The sequence below is a fragment of the Colobus angolensis genome, unplaced genomic scaffold (assembly GCF_000951035.1).
Source record: "Colobus angolensis palliatus isolate OR3802 unplaced genomic scaffold, Cang.pa_1.0 Scaffold108, whole genome shotgun sequence".
In the NCBI taxonomy this organism is placed as follows: Eukaryota; Metazoa; Chordata; class Mammalia; order Primates; family Cercopithecidae; genus Colobus; species Colobus angolensis.
The window spans coordinates 6911529-6936238 of record NW_012111808.1 but is presented as its reverse complement, the minus strand read 5'-3'; the positions used below and the strand labels follow the sequence as shown (position 1 = coordinate 6936238).

At 41.9% G+C, this 24710-nt stretch overlaps 1 protein-coding gene across 1 annotated transcript in view; it reads left to right on the top strand.

Moving 5' to 3' along the window:
* Positions 1-24710, top strand: part of CCBE1 (collagen and calcium binding EGF domains 1) — a 254815-nt gene that overhangs the window by 189611 nt on the left and 40494 nt on the right. The gene's annotated exons all lie outside the window — the stretch shown is intronic.

Below are 24710 nucleotides of genomic sequence, written 5' to 3'. Positions count from 1 at the left end.
TGAATTCATACGGGTTGATTATGACAAAAAGGAATGTTTAAGTCATTTTCCGCTGTGTGTAATTCTGTGTATACAATTGCAATCACCCAACTTTATCACGATGAACATTTCACAGCTTAGTTAATAAGCCTGTGGCCTCAGGCTCAAGGATGGCAACCCTGGTCCTGCTGGGGTATCTCTTGGTTTCATGTTTAGTTTGAGGATGCCATCATGTGGTCCTTTGGCAAAGGAAGAGGAACACAATAGTCATTGTTTTCAACTATAAATGGTTTGAACGGGGCCCAAAGTTCTATACTTTTCCACTCCTCCTTCCACCCCACTGGTGAGCTTTCAAATATTATCAAGATATTTACCATTTTTATAAAATTTTAGAGTTGGAAGCTTAGAGGCCATGAAATCCAAGTAGTCTAACTCCCTCATTTTGCAATGAGGAAGCAAGGGTGCAGAGAATTGAATCCACCACTCAGTGCCCCATGGTGCTTTTGTGTTATGGCAGGGGGATGGCCCAGGTTTGGGCTCTTGGGGTTTTTTGTTGTTGTTGTTTTTGTTGTTTTTGCCTCCCATGGCAGTGTCCTCTCTGCTGTGATTTGCTACCTGTGACCTTTACGAGTCCAAATGGCATAGAGAGCTTGTGCCATGGAAGTTCAAGGGGAGAAGGGGTCACTGTGTGCTTGGCTTAGAGAGCCAGAGAAGGCATCAAAGAGGAGGAGGGAATCAAGATAAAATCTGAAGGGTGGGCAGACTAGATAAGTTTCATTTAACATGTGGAGGCAGGAAGACATCGCAGACTCCAGCAGTTAACATGAGAGCATTTGCCGTGGATCTGCCTGCAAAATGCACTCTCTAGGACTTCTAAGGCACATCCACTTTAATTTGTTGGTCACTTATTTATAGGTACGTTGCTCCGATCTCTGCCCCTATCTTTATGTGTCAGACTTTTCTGTGTCCTTTTCTGTCTCTCACAAAGACACTATCAGTGGATTTGGCATCTATCCTAAATCCAGGATGTGTATAAATATAGGCACAAGCTCTTAATCTAACAAATGAGGACATTTGTGGTCAACCAGAATTTTCAGTTACTCAAGAAAATTACATCTGGGGTTAAAAAGAAAAAAAAAGGAAGACATTCTAGGATCAGATACTACTTATAATAATGGTAAAGCTTTATTGAGGAAAATACTTTTGGGTGGAATAAATCTAGACTACAATGTCAAGAAAATGTGTGTATCTAGAGTGTCATTTTAAAGATCTATTTTCTTGGGGATTATTACAAAGATGCATAGAAGATATAAAGCATGGAGATTGTGAAGATGAGATGACTTCCACAGAGACCCCATGTATGTGTATTTAGTTGTCAAAAACTCAATGGTGTTTGATTATTTTTTCTCCTGTTTTGAGATTCTGTTCACTTAGGCAGTGAGTGAGTTGGCGATTAACACATTTAGCGCTCACTTTCGGCCAGATCCTGGTGAAATGACAAAGATGAACAAGACAAGCCTCTTGCCTTCTAGGAGTTTACAGCCTGGACAGAAAGACAAACATGTAAACAAACAGGGGCTAAAGGAGGAGACAGCAATGTCTTACAAAGGGGATCTTCTGAGTTGTACCCATAGGTGGAGAGTAAGGTGTGAAGATGAGGGCCTGTCCAGGAACATGTAGACATTTGCTGTGACTGGGTCATGATGGGAAGATAGGGAAGGTCCTGAAGAAGTGAAGTGAGGCCTTTTGTACTTTGCAAAAGAATTTGAACCTGACTTGGAGGTGATGGGAGCCAAGAAATTATATTAATAGGATAGAAAATACATATATATTTTAAATATCTGCACTTGATGGAATAGGAAACAAGATTGGAGGCAGAAAAGTAAATTAGGAAGCCACAAAAATGGTGAGGATGAGCCATTCAGAGGTCTGGATGAAGGTAGATGGTAGCAGGGATGGAGAAGAGAGGCAGACTCTGGAAACATTTTCAAGTGTCAGTCCTGGGACTAAAGAGGTTGTATACATAGCATAATTAGGAACCCAGGTTTGGAGTAAGGCAGGTCTGGCCTCCAATTTCAACACTGTCACTTACTGGTTGTGTAACTGGGCCATGTTGCCTAACCTCTCGAATCCCAGTTTCCTGGTCTGTAAAGTAGCGTAATGCCTCTCTGTGATACCACAGTTCAGAGCACTTGGCAGGATGATCGGCTCCTTAACATGCACTGTGTAAATGGTACATGAATGGTAGCAGCTGTTACACCCAGGTGTCCTGACTTCCAGCGGAATTGTCTCCAGATTACTCTTCCCTGCCTAAGACGCTTAATGGCTAGGTAATGGGGACTGGATTTCCATATGAACAGTTTTCATTGCTCACTCCCTGACTCCCTGGCCTCCAGCTGTCCCCATGTCACAGTGGGCTGTGTCACATCTGCATCACAGGCCTGTCCTTTGAGGGAACAGGCACAGGCCCACCCCCACGAAGAAGAAAAACAGTTGAGCACACTTATCTGACTGCATGCCAGGAAGCCTGTCTTTGTATATAGGAGAGACAGCCTTTCCTCTGGCCATGATCGTGGATTGCTGTTTGTTGATCACTGTTCCTTTGTAAGGGGATTTATTATGCGTTAGTGATCTAGAACGTATGCATCCTTTGATAGGAGAAACTGCAAAACTGGAAGGGTTGTAGCAGGCCTCCCTCCTTGCCAGTGAGTGAGGACTGTTTAAGTGGCCTAGCAACAGAATCACCATCAGCCGACAAGCACAGCACTCTTATAGCTGCACTCTGGCATGCCTTGCCTTTCTGCAATGGAATTTATGACTTTGTATCTGATGTGCCTTTTTTTTTTGAGGGAGGAGGGGGAGGAAATTAGATCCACAAAGCCAAAACATGTTAGCTTGAGAATTCCAAGGGCTCAGAGTTGGGCTCAAGTTCACCAGGCGAGTGTTTAATGCTGCCCTCTGGCTCACCTTTGTTTAGATAAATAATTGAAAGTGTGCCATGTACAAGGTTTGGGACTCAGTCGCACAAAGGAATCTGGCTGACAGCTCCTTAATTGAAAGCAGGAGATAACTGACACCATAGCCTATTCCTCCCTTGGGATGTTAAGGGTAGTGGGGGTGGATTATTTTCTTTGGCACTCATGTTCTTGGGTTGCCAACAGAGGATGACACACATGTGACTCTTACCGCACACACAAAAAAGCAAAACCATGCCTATGTCCCACCAGGGATTGTTCAGGTTTCAAGGCGAGGGTGCAGTTGCTCAGCATAGGTTTGATGAGCCCTGACATTGTGCAGGCCTGGGCTCCGTGCTGAGCACTGCCCACAACTGAACCTTGCCCTCGGGCAGCTCAGCAAGGTGGGAGAAAAGGACATGCTCAGACCCCAAGGTGACGCAGCCAATGCTCTCAATCTTGGCTGCCTTTTAAAAATACTGACTTGTAGGACAGGTGTGCTGGCTCATGCCTGTAATCCTAGCACTTGGTGGGAGGCCGAGGTGGGAGGATCACTTGAGTTCAGGAGTTTAAGACCAGCCTGGGCAACATATGGAGACCCTGTCTGTGCTAAAAATACAAAAATTAGCCAGGCGTGATGGTGCACGCCTGTAGTCGCAGCTACTCGGAAGGCCGAGGTAGGGGGATCACTCGAGCCCAGAAGATCAAGGCTGCATTAAGCTGCGGTTGCACCACTGCACTCCAGCCTGGGTGACAGAGTGAGACCCTGTCTCAAAATAAATGAATTAATGAATGCCCCAGAGATTCTGACTTAATTGTTCCGTGGTTGGCCTGAGCATAAGTACTTTTCATTAAATAAGCATTTCTCTAGTGGACTCTAACATGCAGCCAGGATTGAGAATTAGTGATTTTTAGTTTTCCTAAAATGTCCTGAGACCAGCACAGGTAGTGGGACTGTGGGTGTTCAGAGAAAGGGGGGATCCCTTATTGGTGGATAGGAATTCAGGAAAGGCTTCCAGGAGGCGGAGGAAGCAGTTTGGGTGTGTTTAGGGTCCAGCAGGGGAGGAGTGTCCACACTTAGTTCAACAGATAAAGACTTGAAGCCTTTCCCTTCCACGCAGCTTGTCAGGTTTTTAGTGACTCCACTGTCACTTCCAGTCTGGCCGCTCACTCAGTTTTGTTCACTGCCCCACAGTCCTGATCTATATCTTAGGAAGGAGGAACCGGCTTTCTCCATTTCTCTTTCCCAGTTTGGGAACCACAAGCCTGATGCTTCCCCTCTAAAGCCATGGGGATAAGTAAAAGGAGATGTGCTGTCCCTATGGAGGAGGCAGCAGCCCCAGGACAGGGTCCCCAAAATCACCATCGACTTGACGTCCCAGCCGGCAGCCTTGACGCTTCTGGCTCAGAGTGGGCTCTTCTACGGATGGCATCACCACATCCATGTCTGCATTTCTTCTCATTCAGATCTCTTCAGTGAGCAGTTATCCTTTGCTAGACACTGTGCTTCACACTTTGGGGATTGAAATCCTAGGGGTAACCCATCTTCACCTTATGACCTTGGCAGATTCTTGCACTGTCTGACACTCCCTTGATCCACCTGTAAACTGGGTGTAATCACAGAACCAATGTGTGGGTGGTTGTGGGGATTCAGCAGAGCTCTGTATGAGGTGGCAGTTTCTCGCCTGTGACTCAGCTCTGGGGGCCTATCAGTAGCAAAACCCTTCCCCATCTTCCTGTGTTTCCGTTGTCACAGGGAAGAGGGGTCCAACGGCAGTAGGAACAGTCTTTGGAACAACGGCAGCAGGTCCTGAGTGAGTGGTTTCCCTTGGGCTTCTTGGCCTCTCTCTGCTGAAGGCCACAATGGTTACAAAGTCAGGTGCACAGGGAGTGAGCAGTAAATGCTGGCCACTGCCATTGCTGTTTCTACCACAAACCCTCCAGGGAAAGGCCCCTCCCTGCTGGATTTCCAGGTTTTATCAAACTGTGGGTCTAGGAGAGCTCCTCATTAGGAAGGTGCGATGGGGACTTTGGAGAGTGTCATTGACAGTTCTGGATAAAGCCAGCTGTTACTCCTGGGCCTGAACCTGCTGGGAGGCTTCTGCTAGAAAGATACCCAGGAGACCATGGCCTGCAGTTCAGCACACCCTTCATCAGAAAGACACCAACAAGCCAAAGGGAAGCTGCCAAGACCTGCCTGCCCTTCTTCCGAAGACTTCATTCCCACTGCTTTGAGGGTCAACTTTTCTATAGCAGTGCAAATAGAGAAAGGATCGTGAAAAGTTTTATTAACAGAGGTCTCCCAGACCTGAGTCCCAGGGTGGGAAACCAGTAGTCTGGGATGTGTGGGAAAGCATCCTGCTTTGTGTCTGGCTGATCAGCATATATCAACACAACCGCAGAGTAGAACCATGCTCTGGCCAGCACCAGTGAGATATCTTTGGACCTGTGGGTGGCCTAAGAGGTCCTCGGGATAGTCTTGCTACCTTCCTCTGGGACTTATCTTTAGACTCAGGCAGCCTCTGCTGAAGGACCAAGCCCTACATTGTGGAACTGGGCCTTCTAGAAGTGGACCGCGATTACATAATATATACTCCCCGACAGCTTTCTCCACGGTTGTCCAGAGCCCCCTGAACTCCAATCTAGGCCAGGAAGATACTGGCCTAAAAGGGAAGCTTCTACTGCAGCTGGCTTCTTTGGAAGACCCTTCTTGTTCACAGCGGGACTCCCACCACCACACACAAACAGGCTTTAGGCCCTGGAGAGATCTCAAAGTCTGTCCAGTGTCAAAGTGGTACCTGAGGTCCAGCAGGCCACTGTTGTGTCTGGAGAAGATAGTACTTACCTAGTGATATGATTTGGCTGTGTCTGCACCCAAATCTCATCTTGAATTTCCATGTGTTGTGGAAGGAACCCAGTGGGAGGTAATTGAATCATGAGGGCAGTTCTTTCCCATACTGTTCTCTTGATAGTGAATAAGTCTCACAAGATCTGATGGTTTTGTAAAGGGGAGTTTCCCTGCACAAGCTTTCTCTCTCTTTGCCTGTTGCTGTCCATGTAAGACGTGACTTGCTCCTTCTTGCCTTCTGCCATGCTTGTGAGACCTCCTGAGCCATGTGGAACTGTGAGTCCATTAAACCTTTTTCCTGTATAAATTACTTAGTCTCAGGTGTGTCTCTACGAGCAGCGTGAAAACAGACTAATATACCTAGTGTCATTTATTGGACTTCAGAAAGCACCCCTACCTCCTTTCCCTCATCACAAAAGCATCACTCCCACCACAAAAGTGTCACTCCCACCACAATATTGGGATTCTTCACCTTGTTATAGTGCCTGAAATTCCATCAAAATGTTGCTCCTCTTAGTTGAAAGCCATCCTTTTTACAGTCAGTCTGCTAACATAATGGTATCTTCTTATGGTATCCATTTCTTCTGTGCACTCTTGCTTGACTGTTCCCTAGAATTAAATGAAGGAATCCTTTATCACTGGACTTTCTAGCAGTGCTTAGGTATGAGTAAATGACACTGAAACCACTATGGCAAGTTTTCAAGGTAACATATATCATTTAATCACATGGCACTATTTGCTCTTTATCTTAAATGCCATAGTCGAGATAGGAAGGAAAAACTGTTCTCTCCAAATTCCAAGAGCCACTTGGCCTTAGGGTTTATCAGGAGACCAGATTAAAAAGCATTTCAAAGATATGAGGGTGGTAGGTCAGTTAATAATATAACTGAAAGGAATGGCCAGCCCCATGAAATAGAAGTGCATCTATTTATCAGTCTTATCACTTCTCTCTCATGGAACCCACAAATGGATTTCTCTTTTTTTGGCTGGGCACAGACCTCAGAAAAAGCCAGCCAGCCAGAAAGCAACAAGGCGCTGAAAATGAATTATGCACTAACGTTGCCCACAACACTAAAACTTCTGTTATTTAGAGCAAGCTCATGTTTATGAAATATTTTCTTACTCTTGCTTGCTTCGCTCTGTCGGTACAGATGGTTTCTTATTGCTTAAACTCAAGCTCCAACTCTTTGAGGTCACCAGTAAACAATTCACTAATTCCATAAAATGCATAGACATTCAACTGTTACTGTTAGAATGCAAGTCTCAATATGGTATGGACTGTATCTACAGGGTAATAAAAACATTTACATTTGAACCATTTATGAAGGATTTTGGTCTGTGAAACAGAAATTTGAGCTTTTGATAAAACACAGTCACGGAAACTCTGATTAACACCCAAATCAAAGCCCTTTCTACTATTATTATTATTTCTCAGAATTGTATCAAATTGTGTCAGTTTATCAAATGGTATAATTTATCAAATTAATGCAATTGTATCAAAACTGTATCTTTTGTCACCAGTATAACTGGACAAAAAAAAAGATCTTGGTTACAAAGAACAGAAATGCCACATGAATCTACACAGTGAAGGAAGTGGTAATTGGGATACCTGGAGTTAGAACATGAACAGCTGGCAGAAAATGAAGCCGTCCTAGGCGTGGTGCCTCCCTCATAGCGTGTCCTCTGGGGAGAATCACCAGTGCTGATGTCCTCTTCTCACTCGCGTTGTCAGCTCACTCTGGTCTCTCCAGACCCTATCTTAACCAGCAGCCAGCCAGCATGATCCATGGGGTTCATGTTGGTTTAGAGCCCTGGACAGGATTTGTAATTGGTCTGGCACATGGATTTGTCCGGGGAGAGGTGGCTGGGTTGGCTGGGAGATACCCGTCTCTGTCTTTTTAACCTAGAGGGGCAGGAGCGTTGCCTCATGGTACAAAGTCAGACCATCCCAGCGACCCCATCAGGAGGACTGCGGGCTGAGCAGTTTTCCTTAGGAAGGGCCTGTGGACCACAGGAAGCGACGGACACCTCTGGTTCGAGGGGTACCTGGGCAGTTGGAGGCTCTAATTAATAAAGCACTGGTGTCTGTCACCACATAACAAAAAGATCAAATAGTGCCGTGGCCCTAGGCCAAGATAACCAGCACCTCTGCATGCTTTTCTGTGGGCCTTCTCTCTGTCCTAAGTGGCCTTATCTATTCTGTGAAATCCAAATCACACTGTGCAAAGAAGCCTCAGTGAGTGCTTTTTGATGCCTTGGGTATTTTCTTTGTAAAGGCCATGATGTTGTTAGATACTTATGTTCTGTGCTCTGTGTATTATTCAGTACGATATGTGCTCAGTGTTACCATGAGTTCTTCTTATCTTATAACTCTTTGTACTTCCCCATGGCATCTATCAGTGAGTTGCTCAGGGTTAGCATTCAGTTATCACTTGTTGATTGTGTTTGGTCTTTAGGCATCCCCGTATTTCACAGAGCTTCATCATAACTATTATAAACATTCATTTAATATTCATTTAATATGTATTGAGAGAAGACAGGAGATGATAATAATAGCCACTATTACTACTCTTTAGTGGACATGTACTGTATAGTAGATGCTATACTAGGTACTTTACATATCTCATTTTATGTTCAAAATAACTCCACAAGGTACGTATTGAGATACCATTTTGCCGAAGAAAAAACTGAGATGTAAGCTCATATATAACTTACATCAATTCATCAAAATGAGTAAATGGTGGAATGAAGCGCTAAACTCAGTTCTGCCTGTCTTTAAAACAGCTACCTATAACCACCATACCATGTGACATCTCCACATTTTATACTTGTTAATGATTCTGAGTCAGGCCTCCTGAACATAGAGGCCTATGTGACCACTCAACAGGGATACAAAATGAATGTACTAGGTCGGCTGCTTAGCCAGACAAGGTGGCTGCATTGCCGAGCAGCCCCTGGATTCTGGATCTTGGACCGCTTGCCTGAACTGCCTGAGTCTCCCAGTTCTTCATCACAAACAGCAGAGTGAATGGTATTTACTCCAAATAAAGTTGAATATTTTCAGTCCCATGAGGCAGAAGATGGTAAAGGTGATGGATCTGTCACTATTTTATACAAGAAACATGACTGAGGTTACACCACATGCCAGGCACTGTTTTGAGTCTGTCCTTTGCTCCTGTCAATCCCTAATTCCTCCTATATACCCTGTAATACAGAAAAGGAGACAGGCAGGAAGAATGAGAGACTGGAGAAGATAAAAAGAGAAAACCATGACCCTTATTTTTATAACTAATATCTTGGATAGGTTCTTCCCAAGGAGAGAATCCTAGCCAACTTGAGGAAAATTATATTGAGCATCTGTGATTTTTCAGACATTGGGCTAAGTGCTCAAGATAGCCGAGACTCAACCCCTGCCCTCTAGGGGTTCATGGTCAATTAGAGGAGACAGAGTGTGGATGTACAATGGTAGACATCTATATATTCTCCTGTAACCCATAAGATATTCTCTGCAGAGCCCCCTTATCACAGAAACTGAAGCTGTAATTGTTGTCAGGGATCGGTCTTAAGACTCCAAGGCACTATCTCTTAAAATTTGCAAACAGGAAAAAAATTATGATAAATTGCAAACTCCATAGGACTCAATACAGAGATGGGGTAGTTTCTCTCTTTTAATTAAACAGTGCTTCCACTATCAAGGAGCCTAAGCTGTTTTAGAAGAGTACGCCCTACAGCAGCAACATCTGTTCTTGGGCCTTGGAAATCCTAATTCAGTTTAGCCATGTGTTGACTAACGTGTGATCTACTCCTTGAGAACCACCACTTGTGTAGATTTGTCCAGAGGTCATTACCCAAGAGCGGCAGGTGCCTGAAGAGCCAGGGCAGCCGCAGTGCCCCCTTGTACGTCTTGGGCTGTCATAGAGAACTTACTGTGCACGTCACATCTAAAGGCACACCAGAGGGTCGTCTTCCTCTCCCACATGTTTGCAAAAACATTTTCAAGTCATAGCCACTCACATATACCAATGTGTGGAATGACCAAGACAAGTTTCTTAAAGTGATTCCTTCTAGCTCATGTTTCTTTTTTACCCTGAGGATGGAGCATGTACTTTTTTTGACCTATACTTCTTTTTCTCTTAAAAAAAAAAAAATAGCCATTCATGGAACATTTCACACTTTTACATAAGAATTACATAACCATGATTAACATGATTAATCATCGTTTATGTAATTTGGATAATTGGTTTGGATAATTATTCGGAGCCAGAGAATTCTTGAGCAAGGGGAGACCTTAACAGTCAAGTCCAGGGCCATGTTTTCCCCCAGAGCAGGAAACAGAGGCCCAAATAGGAAAGTGATTTGTTCAGGCTCACATAGAAGTTTGTTGGTATCCTTGACATCACTTCCCTCATTAGCTCTTCCCTTTTTACGTCTCTGGTTTCTTTACCGTGCCCAGTTAGGCCAGGCGGACATCTCCCCAGCCATGTCCTTGGCCCATGCCCTCCCTGGGTGCATGCTTTTTTTGTTTGTTTGTTTGTTTGTTTAAGACAGATCTTGCTCTGTTGCCCAGGCTGGAGTGCAGTGGTGTGATCTCGGGCTCACTGCAACCTTCGCCTTCCAGGTTCAAGCGATTATCCTGCCTCAGCCCCACAAGTAACTGGGACAATATGCTTGGCTAATTTTTGTATTTTTAGTAGAGATGGCATTTCACCATATTGGCCAGGCTGGTCTCAAACTCCTGGCCTCAAGTGATCCTCCTGCCTCGGCTTCCCAAAGTGCTAGGATTACAGGTGTGAGCCACAGCACTCAGCCCCTCCCTGGGTGCATTTATCCACTGTTGGCTTCATCTGCCATGCTGTAGGTCGTCACTAGAGCTCCATGCCCTGCCTTGCCCTTGAGCTGCCTATAGCCTAAAACATATTAAGCAGCATGTTCAAACTGAATATAATACCTTCTAGTCATCCCCAAATCTGTGCTGTAAAAATGTTCTGTAATTATCTCTCTTCTGATTTAACTTGTAGTCTGATTTAACTCGTTTTCATTCATGGCAACCTCATCCCCCAGGCAGCTCTACAAGAATAAATCTCTAGTCTTGGACTTCCCTGATTTTCTTATTCTCTGTATTCAGTGTGTTAGGAAATCTCACAGATTTTGACCCCAATATTTAAAAAAAAAAAAATCTGTCCTCACTTTTCAACTCTCCACTCCATTTTAGATGCTCTTATCTCTAGGCTGAAATATTTTAGTAGCCTTTTTAACCACTCTGTCTGTAGTCTTTTATTTCCAGCCTGTTATGCCCTACAGATTAAATTAGGTTCAGGTTGGGGAGAGACATCCTAAGGTTGCCTAAGGATCATCTGAACCAAGGATGGAGAAAATTATTGCCCAGAGGAAAGCTGAGCTTGCACAACAGAGAAAATGGATTTGGGCCACACTGGAGGGACAGGGCTGGTAGTGAATGAGGATGGGTGCCCCTTATGTATATCTTTCTGGGGCAGAGGCAACTCTAAGCTAAGTATTTCCCTGGCTCCTGAAATTGAGTTTATCCTCTGTACTGAGAGGACACATTACACTTCTGTTATGAAGCTTGTATTGCTCTGTCTTGTGTATCCCTAGCCAGGTGTGTTAATCCATTTTCATCCTGCTTCCTAAGACTGGGGAGAAAGAGGTCTGATGGACTTACAGTTCCACATGACTGGGGAGGCCTCACAATCATGGTGGAAGGCAAGGAGGAACAAATCAAGTCTTACATGGATGGCAGCAGGCAAAGAGAGAGCGCTTGTATGGGGAAAATCCTGTTTTTTAAAAAATTATCAGATCTCATGGGATTTATTCACTATTACAAGAACAGCATGGGAAAGACCTACCCGCATGATTCAGTTACCTCTTACTGGGTTCCTCCTGTGACATGGGAATTGTGGGAGATACAATTCGAGATGAGATTTGGGTGGGGACACAGTCAAACCATACCACTAAGCACATCTGTTTTTCCCACATTGCTTGTTTACCAAATGTAAATCTTACTAATCTATGTCTCCTGTGCAACACGCGCTTCAGGGAAGAGGTGGGCTCTGGAGTCCAGCAGCCTGGGCTCATGTCCTGACTTAGCTACTAATTTTAACAACTGAAGTGCTCTGTGCTCCAGCTTCTCACCTGTTTTTAAAAAAAAAAAGTTGGAAAATGCTTATCTGGGTATACAGTAAGTTCTCATTTAAGTCAAACTTAGTATTTCCAGTTTTTAACTGATCAGAATAGAAATTTTTACTGTGATATTAGGTCACTGTGAAGTTCAGAATTGAAAACAAATAGAAGGTTCCTCCTCTCATCTGTAAATGATTTAAAGTAGAAATCCTACTTTTGGTGTTATATGAATTTCTCCTTCCAGTGACTTAGGCCTGAATTAATGTCCATTGTATTTCATTGTCCTTGAGGATTTTATGCATGTAAGGAATGGAATCTGTCACATCATGATTAATTAACCTGAGAAAGACTATCTCAGATCAGTTTCCTCTGTGTCTTCTCAAAGTCATTACAAGTGAAACTCTCTCCTTTAAGACTGTCCCATTCAATTCCCAAGTGACTCACCTGCGGATAAAACTTGAAATCAGCACATTGTATTTGCTCTCTCTCCCTGGAAACGCCACATTTACACAGTGAACTGCAACAGAAAGGGGGCCAAGTGCCAGTGCAACTGCCCACAGTGTGCTGGGAGGAAGGATCAGAGCCCTGTGAAAGCAGAGCCTCCTTTCACAATGGGTAATTTACAAGGAAGGTTCTCGACATTTACACTTCAAGAGTCAGCATTCTGTAAGACTCAAGGGCTCCATGCACAGTTGTTCCTGGGGCAAAATAAAGGCCACATCTTGTCTGGGTCTCTTTAGGTGCACTGACTCTGCATTTCAGTGGCCTTTCTTCCATGGGTCCATTTCCTTCTCTCATTTTGGCTTTGGATGTGTGTTGGGCTTCTGTAATTGAAACCAAAAAGAATAGCTTACATAAGATGGAAATATTTTTCTCTTACACACAACCAAATGCTGTCATGTACACAGGTTCCTTGTGTATTGATCCACATCACTAGGGCATTAACCTTACATTGTTCAAGATGGCTCATCACCTCCACAATCACATTCCCACTCATGGGAAGGAGAAAGGGAAGGAGGCGAGGGCATGTGTCCCTTCTGTTTAAGGGCACTGCCTGGAAGTTGCAGACCATCTGTCACTCCACATCCTGTTGGTCAGTCTAATCCATAAGACCATACCATGTGGGATGAGAGGCTGGGAAATGTTACCTTAATTCTGGGTGGTTATGTGCCCAGCTGTAATTTGGATTTCGGTTACCACAGAAAAAAGGGAATAGCAGATATGGGAAAATGGCTGTCACACTAGTGACCTGAAAACACAGCTGTTGTAGGTAATTTGGGGCTTCTGCCAGAGGGAAAAAAAATAGAAGGCAATATTTTAAAATATGCATGTGGATTACTTGCCGTAGACCTCTGGCTACACCAAGAATGCTTTTCTTTTTTCTTTTTTTTCTTTTTTTTTTTTTGAGACACAGTCTCTCTCTGTTGCCCAGGCTGGAGTGCAGTGGCACAATCTTGGCTCACTGCAACCTCCACCTTCCAGGTTCTAATGATTCTACTGCCTCAGCCTCCTGAGTAGCTGAGATTACAGGTGCTTGCCACCATACCCGGCTAATTTTTTGTATTTTAGTAGAGACAGGGTTTCACCGTGTTGCCCAGGCTGGTCTCGAACTCCTGAGCTCAGGCAATCCACCCACGTTGGCCTCCCAAAGTGCCCACCAGAATGCTTTTCTGTTCCACCTTAGCAGGGGAATAGACCATGAGACTTTTTTTTTTTTTTTTTTTTTGAGACAGAGTCTCACGCTGCTGCTAAGGTTGGAGTCCAGAGGTGCAATGTCGGCTCAGCTACAACCTCTGCCTCCTGGGCTCAAGTGATTCTCCTGCCTCAGCCTCCCGAGTAGCTGGGACTACAGGCACGTGCCACCACACCCAGCTAATTTTTGTATTTTTGGTAGCGATGGGATTTCACCATGTTGCCCAGGCAGGTCTTGAGCTCCTGAGCTCATGCGATCGGCCCACCTTGGCCTCCCAAAATGCTGGGATTCCCAGCATGAGCCACCATGCCTGGCCATTTTTTTTCTATTAGAAAAATATAGAAAAAATTTCTATATTTTTTCAAAATATAATATTTTCTCATTCCAAAAGTAATAATGTAATAATTATTATAAAACTTAGAAAATATAGGCAAGAAAAATGAAGACAACTAAAATGCCCACATTTGCAGCTTAAGAGAGAGGCGTGAACAGAAAGGTGAGGGTATAAATCCTATGAATGGATCCACCCTTCAAGGAAGGGAAAATGGTGGAGGAGCAATGGCAGACTTGCAGAGAAAATTTACAGTGTGAGAGAGCGAGGTGGCAAGGGGGCAGTTCAGAAACTTTCCAGGATGCTTGGTAACCATGGTGGACAATTTTTGTTATATTGGTCAGTTTATCGTATATAATGCAATGCTTGAAGATATGATTTGCTTGATAAATGCCATTGTAGCATTATTAACAGTTATTCAGGTATTCCTAAAATGCTCAGAGAGCTAAGGATAAAGTCAAAATAAATAAATGCCCAGGTCTTTGGGTGTTGGATCCCACAATTGTTACTGTTTGCAGTGAACCACATTGCTGCCAAGGAATAGTCTCTCATGTGCTGTCTCCGGACGATGACCCCCATAGTAAGATTCACAACCATCATTGCTTCCAAAAATTAGTCACCATGGAAATAAATGAGAGCAGAGATTTGTTGGTTCAAACATGTCTTACAAAGGAGAAAGTTGTTCCATTAAAATCTTATGTAAAGTAAACCTCTAGTAAGCCAGTTATTTTAGGTGAAAAAAGTAATAATGAATATCTTACTAAATGATACTATGGTTTCCTAAAGCAGTTTCTTAATGGTTACCATATGTTGGCTCCAGGTGACCTGGTCAAAAGCCGTTCGGTTGAAATGTAGCTGGTCACAACAATGACTTTGTTTAAAATGTTGCTGTTTTGGGTTGACAAAGTGAATCATGATTGGGGTAGACATGCCTGTATATAGTCGTGCCAAACATGCATTCATGAACATCATTCCTTACCCAGTTTCAAAACCAGAAGTTTCTGAAGCCATTGCCAAGCCTGGCATTGGAAATATACCAAAAGACTTTGAAAAATAATGATTATTTTATTATTTCCTTTATTTTTTCTTACAAAATCAATTCATGCTCGTTATAGAAAATTCAGAAAATATGCAAAAATTATGGGGAATATCTTTTATCGCACCTGCATGAAGAGAACCATTTGTGAATACCTTGGTGAATCTCCAAACTAGCCTTTATTTTGTTATGTAAAAATAAGTATCTCAGCTGGGCGCGGTGGCTCACGCTTGTAATCCTAGCACTTTGGGAGGCCGAGACAGGCAGATCACCTGAGGTCAGCAGTTCAAGACCAGCCTGCCCAACATGGCAAAACCCCGTCTCTACTAAAAATACAAAAATTAGCTGGGCGTGGTGGCAGCGCTTGTAGTCCCAGCTACTTGGGAGGATAGGGCAGAGAATCACTTGAACCCGGGAAGTGGAGGTTGTAGTGAGCTGAGATCACGCCACTGCACTCCAGCCTGGGTGACAAAAGGAAACTCCATCTCAAAAAAAAAAAAACTCACTACTTACATGTATGTAAGTATATCCATATACAATATAATCGCATTTTATTTTTTGCAAAGGTAATATCAAGCTTACCTTTTTTAATTTGTTACATTTTTTCCTTATTTTCGGTGATGATCTGCTTCTCATTTGAACTAAGGAAAAGGCAGCCAGCAAGCAAGATAATGAGGGTAGACAAGGTAGAAAACTCATTTAGGGAGATAAAGATGGAAGACTGGGTTCAAAGACTTGGTTGCCAAGAGAAAGTTAATCAGGGCCGGGCGCAGTGGCTTACGTCTGTAATCCCAGCCCTTTGGGAAACTGAGGTGTAGAGATCACTTGATGTCAGGAGTTCGAGACCAGCCTAGCCAATATGGCAAAACTCCGTCTTTACTAAAAATACAAAATTAGCTGGGCATGGTGGCACATGCCAGTAATCTCAGCTACTTGGGAGGCTGAGGCAGGAGAATCACTTGAACCCAGGAGGCAAAGTTTGCAGTGAGCTACAGTTGCACCACTGCACTCCAGCATGGGTGACAGAGCGAGAGTCCATCTCACAAAAAAAAAAAAAGGAAAAAAGAAAAAAAAGAAAGTTAATCATTCCAGGGTTCTTGTCTCCAAAGCACTTTGAGACTCTGGCCATCTGAGTGTCTGTGTCTGCTTAGGACATTGACCCTGTGGGTCTGAAGCACACTGATATGCCAGGGAGATAGAGAGGACTGTCAGAACCAGCACACATATTCTCAGCCTTGTAGTGTGCGCTGCTGTTGACATCTATAAGTTCTGGGCCTGCTTTCAGTAAACAGAGAACCAATCATATGTCTTTAATCATTGAGATGGATATCACATTGATCGTAGGAAGTCAAATGCTTCAGCAGCCTAAGAGGTTTCACTTCTCTTTCTAGCCAGTAAAATTATTATATCTTTGAACAGGAGTGAACGTGGAAACATGTGGTTGAGACCCTGGTCCCTGTTTTACTGTCACTGAGGACTGGCAACTTTTCACTTCAAGCCAGGCCTGTGGGAGTTAGACTGTAGCAGGGGTTCCTCGCATCCTGATGTCCCTGCTTGCAGCGCTCAGTGTCCTTCAGGTGGGCTCTGTGTGGGAGACACAGCAGGAAAAACAGCAGATGTCTTTTTACATTTGCTGTTAGGCTTGATGCATGCCAGCGCTTACCAAGCTCTGGATGCCTTTAAACTCCTGTAACCCTCACCCCAAGCTTGTGGGGTGAATAGTGTTACTATCCCAGTTTACAGATGAGGAAGTTGAGTTAGAAGAACTTAAAGTCAGTTATCTAAGGACTGAAGCTGGAAAGCAGCAGAGCCCAGATTCACACCTGGGAAGTACATTCCCAAGGCCCAGGGCCCAGACTTCCAGGTCTTATTTTTTGAGGAAGTATTTGATTAATTTATGAAAAAATCATCACTTGCGCCCTGTTGGAATGAGTACCTTCTGGTTGTTACCTTAGCCCCGTTTAATAACCCTCCCACATATACTTTTTACTTTTCTGTAATTTGAGCAGCTAAAGCCCAGATGATACCATGACCAGGGTTTTAATGATTAGAGGAATGACTTCAACTGTATTACTTCTTCACTTGATTGTTGCGTGTACGTGTGTGTGGCAAAAATAACATGTAAATTTTACCATTTTAACCACTTTTAAGTGTAAAATTCAGGGGCATTAAATACTTTCACATTGTTCTGCATCCATCACCCCCATCCGTCTCCAGAATTTTTCATCTTCCCAGACTGAAACTCTGTATCCATTACCCAGTAACTTCCTACTAACTCCGTCTTTACAGTCCCTGGCAACCACCCTTCCATTTTTCCAGTCTCTTTGAGTTTGGATACTCTAGGTACCTCATATAAGTGAAATCATGCCATATTTCTCCTTTTGTGTTGGGCTTATTTTGCTTAGCATAATGTCTTCAAGGTTCATCCATGTTATAGCATGCATCAGAATTTCCTTTTTAAGGCTGAACTATATTCCATTGTATGTATGCACCACCTTTTTGTCCATTCATCCATTGATACACATTGGGATGTGTCTACCTTTTGGCTACTGTGAATAATGCTGCTATGACCAGTGGTGTACAAATATCTGTTTGAGTCCCTGCTTTCAATTCTCTTGACTATATATCCATTAGTGGAGTTACTGGATCATGTGGTAATTCTATGTTTAATTTTTTTTAGGTACCATTATACTGTTTTTCTCATTTGATCTTGACCATCAGTAACTGTACATGTTAGCAAGTTATGCCTAACAAGCTTTCTGTGATTCTCTTAATACTGCCACTGAGATTTGGTAATAACAAGCTTACGATGTAGATGAACAAATAGGCAGGTTTTGGTGGTGGTGGGTGGAGGGAGATTTTGTTTTTAGTTTTCTCTTAGTGATTGCTGTAGTGACCATGATACTCTTACATTTGCCTGGGAGGAGCAGTCTTTCTGGCTAAAAGGCTGGAACCAAGCATGCTCAGATGTGAGACCAGTGATTTTATTCAGCTCTATTCTCAGGGGATGTAGTGTAAAAGGAATTCTAGTGGTTCACACAAAGTCATGCAAAGCTCAATGGAGATTTCAGCAAGGGAAGAACATTGAAATGAAAGATTCCTCATACTAAAAAACTTTACAAAAAAATTCAGGACCACTTTTAAACTCTCAGCCTTTTAAAATTAGCCCCAGGGGATCATGTTCTCAGTACTTGCTGGCAAAAACTCTCTTCCAGACTCCCTTCTTAGGCATGCCACAGTATGGCTGGAATGATGAAAGTTATGCAAATTGGGTTCTCCAGTTTTTGTGTCTCGGAAGTCTCCATTTAGGCCTGAGTAGTTGACAGTGTGAGGAAGCCACCATCTAGTGTGAAGCCTTCATCAGAAGGAGCTCGTTGCTTTGGAATGAAATATTAAATTGAAGAGGTTCTTTAAAAGCATTTGGGACTTCTGTATGCCTGACCAGGATTACCTACTAGAGGGCAGGTTCTGCTCAGCTCTCTGGCTTGGTAGCCCAGAGTCTGGAGTTTCTTGGATATGCTTTTTATGATTCTCTTAATATTGTCACTGAGATTTGGTAATAACAAGCCCACACGTAAATGAATAACTAGGTAGGTTTGAGGTTTCCTTGTTTTATTTGGGTATAGTTTTCCAAAAGAATATACCTCTTGCTTCTTGTTGCAGTAGGAAAAGGATAGGGGCTACTTGCTTTGGGGTTGGGGAGAAAGATGGAAGTCTTCCTTCTCACCAGGCTTGGAGATCATCTTGCTGCACCCTGGTCTCCACTTTCCTTAATAGCTAGTGCTTCTAGTTTCTAAGCCTTGCTGAGGTTCCGCAGGGAGGGCTGGCTGGCATCTCCACGGTAGCTACCCCTGGAGCTTCCTAGGTTTGAAGTTATTCCACCCCGCACAATCCTTTTGCCGTGTTCATACATTGTGTTTCAGGGTTAGAGAAGTCTCCTAAATCCATACGGTGTGGGGCTTGCATTTTTATTTCTGGTTTTCATTATTTGGGGCTAACTTGTAAAAGAAGAAAGCAATGTAACATTTCTTTTCCAGCCTCTTGAAATCAAAAGTTTCTCCCCTTACTTTTCTTCCTCCCTATTTCTTCCCCATTTTGTTTTTAGAAGAAAAGATTTGTCTGCTATTGAATAAGAGGTGGAAAAAAAGAGATAAGTCCTAAGATGAAAGCAACTGGGAAGAGTTGCTTTTGCCATTTGCTTGTTGTATTCATAAAACTGCAGCTAGACCACTATTCTGACTGCAAGCCAGGCCCTGTGCTAGGCACCTTTCTTATATTATCTGTAATCCTATCAACAATCGCATAAGGCAGATACTATTTATTCATGTTTTGTCCGTGAGGAATCTGAAGCTCAGCAAGATTAAGGAGCAAGCCCAAGGTCACATCCCTAGCTCTGTAAATGCCAGAACCAAAATCATAGCCCACATTTGTTGACCCCAAAGCCAATGCTCCATTCATTACATATTACCTTAACACCAAGAACTCTCAAATACTCTCACAAATGCAGTTTTCTCTCTCATTAAAAAAAAAAAAATCAGGCCAGGCATGGTGGCTCATGCCTGTAATCCTAGCACTTTGGGAGGCCGAGGCAGGCAGATCCACAAGGTCAGGAGTTCGAGACCAGCATGGCCAACATGGTGAAACCCTGTCTCTACCAAAAACACAAAAATAAGCCAAACATAGTGGCAGGCGCCTGTAATCCAGCTAATCAGAATGCTGAGGCAGGAGAATCACTTAAACCTGGGAGGCAAAGGTTGCAGTGAGCCAAGATCATGCCACTGCACTCCAGCCTGTACAACAGAGTGAGACTCTATCTTAAAAAATAAATAAATAAATAAAAATCTGATTTATCTGGTGCATGAACAAGCAGCCATGCAAAGAAAACCCCAAATAAATAGTAGAAAAATTTACCCTTGCATTGCAGCAAGGGTGCAGATATTTGTCAGCTAATTCACTTGACCTTTCATGGTCACTTTTAGTCTTCTAATACTATAGGAAGTTATTTTTAAAATTCTTTTCTAGTCTCTAACATAATGACCAGCAGACAGTCTGATGATGCAATCTCTGTTATCTTCATTTTTTTGGTGTAGTTTTTCCTTCCAAAAGCTCTCACACACACCTGGCTGGAGGGGTGTATTTCTGCCTGCATGACTTTTATTATTATTTTTTTACATGTGTTTATACTCAGGGGCACCCAGGGGAAAACTCTACAGACTTTCTTGATTACAAGATATAATAATGAAAACCCTTTCTATGTAACAACCATCTAATCACTTCCCCTTGCCAAGAAGTGAGAAAAGTATTTGTATTTGGAAAACCAAGCTACCACACATGAAACGTATTAAGAATGATTGTCTCTAGAATCACACGAGCTTTCCCCATCTTAGTTTGTTTTTCTAAAGATAAAAAACCATACAGCAGTGTTTGTAGTTAGATCTAACAAGTGCCCATGCTTTCATAACAAGATTTCGCTTTGGCCGTCTCAACTTTGTTGTACATAAATAATGTTGTAAGTAATCTTTGAAACGGTATAACATGTGCAACCAGTGTTTTTTTTTAATACTTCAGAATATTTCATTATTTATTTTAAATGGTGATTTATGATTGATGGGTGTTTAACATGCAAAATAATGTATTCTCAGGAACTCTAGGGAAGACAGAAGGATGCACTGCAGTCTCACAACTCCTTCCCTTGAGCAGAGAGCTGAGGTCAGTTATGCAATTAAAAAACCCAGAGGGGAAATTAATTCTTAGCTAAGCAGGTGTTTAAATGATGCATGCCCATCCTGAAACTCAGATCTTCTCATGATGGAGTTCCATAGCCTTTTGAAAGCATATCAAATCACTTCATTATTTGATTTCATGAAAAAGCAAATGACAGGTTGCTTCTCACTCCACGGCATGGACAGTACTAAACCCTTGAAATGCTCATAAAGGTCACAGTGCCCAACTTTAATATCTTGGATGTGGAAAGAGAGATTGTAAGGGATCATACTGATTTGCATGAACTTTAAAATGCCATCAAACAGCTCAGAGGTTATATCTTAAATGTAGCATTAAAATAGAAACAGACAAATAAAACCATATGTTTAACTATGATGTTTGATTTGATTATCAAAAACACTTGGGTTTTTCCCCCTTGTATCCAACTTTCTCCTGAATCACTGGAGTTTCAAATCACCCAGTACACTTTTCTTCCTCTTACAGTTTTCTGTAGGACAGCCTAAAATAATGGAGTAAGTAATAACCGTAAAATTTTAATGAATACTCAAGCCAGTTTTCCTTCTGGTTGTTAGGAGCTTGGACTTTTTTAAGCTATGGAAAACTAGACAGAGTTTAAGTTTCATGGAATAGAAAGGTAGACCCTGTACTTTTGGTACCTCATCATAAATTTATATCTTCGTGGGCTTCTCTTGGTATGTAAAATTATAATTTAGTTTGAGAAGTTGGGAAATTATGTCTAATAAGAGCACTCTGGACACTGCCACACATCATTCATATTGGTAAATTGGATGGATGGATGATTTCCTTCTATCATAAAACATCAAATTAATCTGTGCTGAGAATTCCAGTTCAGGCAGGGGAACCTTAGCTGTATCACTCAAGTCTGTTTTGATAGCATCCCCAAATGCCACTGTTTTTATATTGAAAGCATACTTTATATGCTTTTGAAGTAAGATATCTACCACCACTGGATTGCATGCGAGAAATATTACAGGGAGAAGAATGAAGTGGCATTGCTGTACCCAGTTATGCTTCAGTGCTTCAGAATTTGTTACCAAATGTGACTTTTAGCGATTGTATGAACTTTTCATAAATTCCACATAAAACTAATTATGGATCTTATCAAATTTTTATAAATTTTTTTTCAGGAAGAGATTATTACTTAAGTTTCTCCTAGGAATGGTAATTTACCTGGGAGACCAAATTGTAGTGCAGCAAATTGATTTGGCCAATACAGGTTGAGCATCCCTAATCCAAAATTTTGAAACATTTTCAAAAGAAATGCTCATTGGAACATTTCAGATTTTAGATTTTTGGACTGGGGATGCTCAGTTGATATTCTGCAAATATGCCAAACTCCCAAATAATCTGAAATCTGAACACTTCTGGTTCCAAGTATTTCAGATGAGGGTTACTCAACCTGTAATATAATCACATTATACTAATTTGAAGGAGTAGAAAATAATGATCTTAAATTATTTTTTATTAAAATGTGATGGAAAAAAATTAAGTGTGTCAAAATTCTTAGAAGACCTTATGTAACCTAAGTGAAAGTTCTGATTATTCGACAAAACTGAAACTTGTTTTAAGACGCAGATAATGTCTGATTTCCCAAATCAGTGGTTTGTGCTCCTTTCTCTACCTTGATATGCAAATGGTGTGTTCACACAGGTGACATGACAGGCTGTAGGTGACATGCAGTTCCCAGTGGTAGACTGCGTTTAACTCAGTTTCTCTTCCTAGAAAGCATGCCCAAACACAAATGAGCGAGAATGATGTTGCAGTAGGAATAACCTTGAATCTTATGTTTTTAATAGTTACCAAAAAAAACTTCTTCAGAGTGGTCATTTAACCTTTATAGTCAAAATATCTTGGGGTATGTTCTTGAGATTTGCAGATCCACTGTACAGTGGTTAATTCTCAGCTTCTTGTGTATGATGATGGAAGTGGTGAAGGCAAGGAAAGGGGAAAGTAATGGGAGCAGGAGACAATGAGACAAAGGAAACATTAGCTCCAGCAGAAATGCCAACGTTTTGCTATTTTACATAAAATGTAGGGACTTTGTAACCATATAGGTCCATTTAACCATCTGCCATTTTTTCCTACAGTTGTCATATTTATTGCAACTACATGCAACTACAAACCTTGCAAGACAATATACGTTATTATTTTTGCTTTGAGAAATTAAGAGCAAGTCTTTGCTATTGTGAATAGTGCTGCGATAAACATATGTGTGCATGTATCTTTATAGTAGAATGATTTATAATCCTTAGGATGTATACCCAGTAATGGGATTGCTGGGTCAAACAGTATTTCTAGATACCTGAGGAATTGCCACACTATCTTCCACAATGGTTGAACTAATTTACACTCCTACCAACAGTGTAAAAGCATTCCTATTTCTCCACATCCTCTCCAGCATCTGTTGTTTCCTGACTTTTAATGATCGCCATTCTAACTGGGATACACCATGGAATACTATGTAGCCATAAAAAAGAATGAATTCATGTCCTTTGCAGGGACATGGATAAAGGTGGAAACCATCACCCAGCAAACAAACACAGGAACAAAAAACCAAACACCACATGTTCTCACTCGTAAGTGGGAGTTGAACAATGAGAACACATGGACACAGGGAAGGGAACATCATACACTCGGGCCTGTTGAGGGATGGGGAGCAAGGGGAGGGAGAGCATTAGGACAAATACCTAATGCACGTGGGGCTCAAAACCTAGATGACAGGTTGATGGGTGTAGCAAACCACCATGGCACATGTATACCTATGTAACCGGCACGTGCTGCACATGTATCCAGAACTTAAAAATTCTTTATATGTACTCAGATATTTGCGTTTATAATGCTCCTCATTCCTTCCTAAAGATGTACGTTTCCCTCTAGTGTCATCTCCCGTTAGCCTGAATAACTCCCTTTAGCACAGGTCTGCTGGCAATGAATTTTTAGTTTTTTAAAATCTGAAATGTCTTCATTTCACCTTCATTCTTGAAGGATATTTTCACTGGATATTCTGGGTTGAACAAGTTTGTTTTCTCAGTACTCAAAGGATGTCATATCACTGTCTTCTGGTTACTGTGGTTTTCTGATGAAAGGTTCGTGGTTATTAAAATCTTCCTTTCCCTGTATATCATGTGTAATTTTTCTCTGCTTTCAGGATTTTCTCTTTTGGTTTCAGCAACATGACTATGACATCTGTAGGCATTTTGTGTATGTGTGTGGTTAGCCGTTTCGGGCTTGCTAAACTTCTTTAATCTGAAAATGATTTTCTTTCACTACATTTTGGAAGTTTTCAGCCATTGTTTTTTAAATATATTTTTCTGCTCCATTTACTGTCTCCTCTCCCTCTAGAACTCCAAGTACCAGACCTTAGACCTCTGATATTAGCCCACAAGTCTCTGTTCCTTTTTTTAAGTCTTTTTTTCTTTTTCCTTCAGATTGGATAATGTTCACTTATTTATTTCATTTATTTATTTTATTTCATTTATTTTCAAATTCACAAATTCTTTCCTGCATCATTTGTCCATTCTTCTGTTAAGCACGTCCAGCAGCATGTTTAAAAATTTCAGATCTGTTTGTCTGTTCTATAATTTTTGTTTTGTTCGTTTAGTAGTTTCTCTGTTGACATTTTCTGTTTTGTTCATTGCAGGTATATTTTCCTTTATGTAGCTGAACACAGTTAAATAGCTACTTTAAAGTCTAATAATTCCAACATATGGGTTATCTTGGAGATTGCAGCATTGATTGTCTTCTCTTTGAGAATGGGTCACATTTGTACATGTTATGTTGTAGAGAGCCTGTGTCTTGCTGTATTCATTCAGAGAGTGTAAATATTTTTCTTCTAGCAGGTAGTTAATTGGTTAACTTAGCTTGGTTGAAGTGGAGTAAGTATTGAATATTTATGTTAGGAATGACCTGTTCGCTATATTTTAAATTCGGATCATTTAGGTACCTTTCGGTTTCTTATATGGTACAAGTGTTTTTTAAAAAAAATC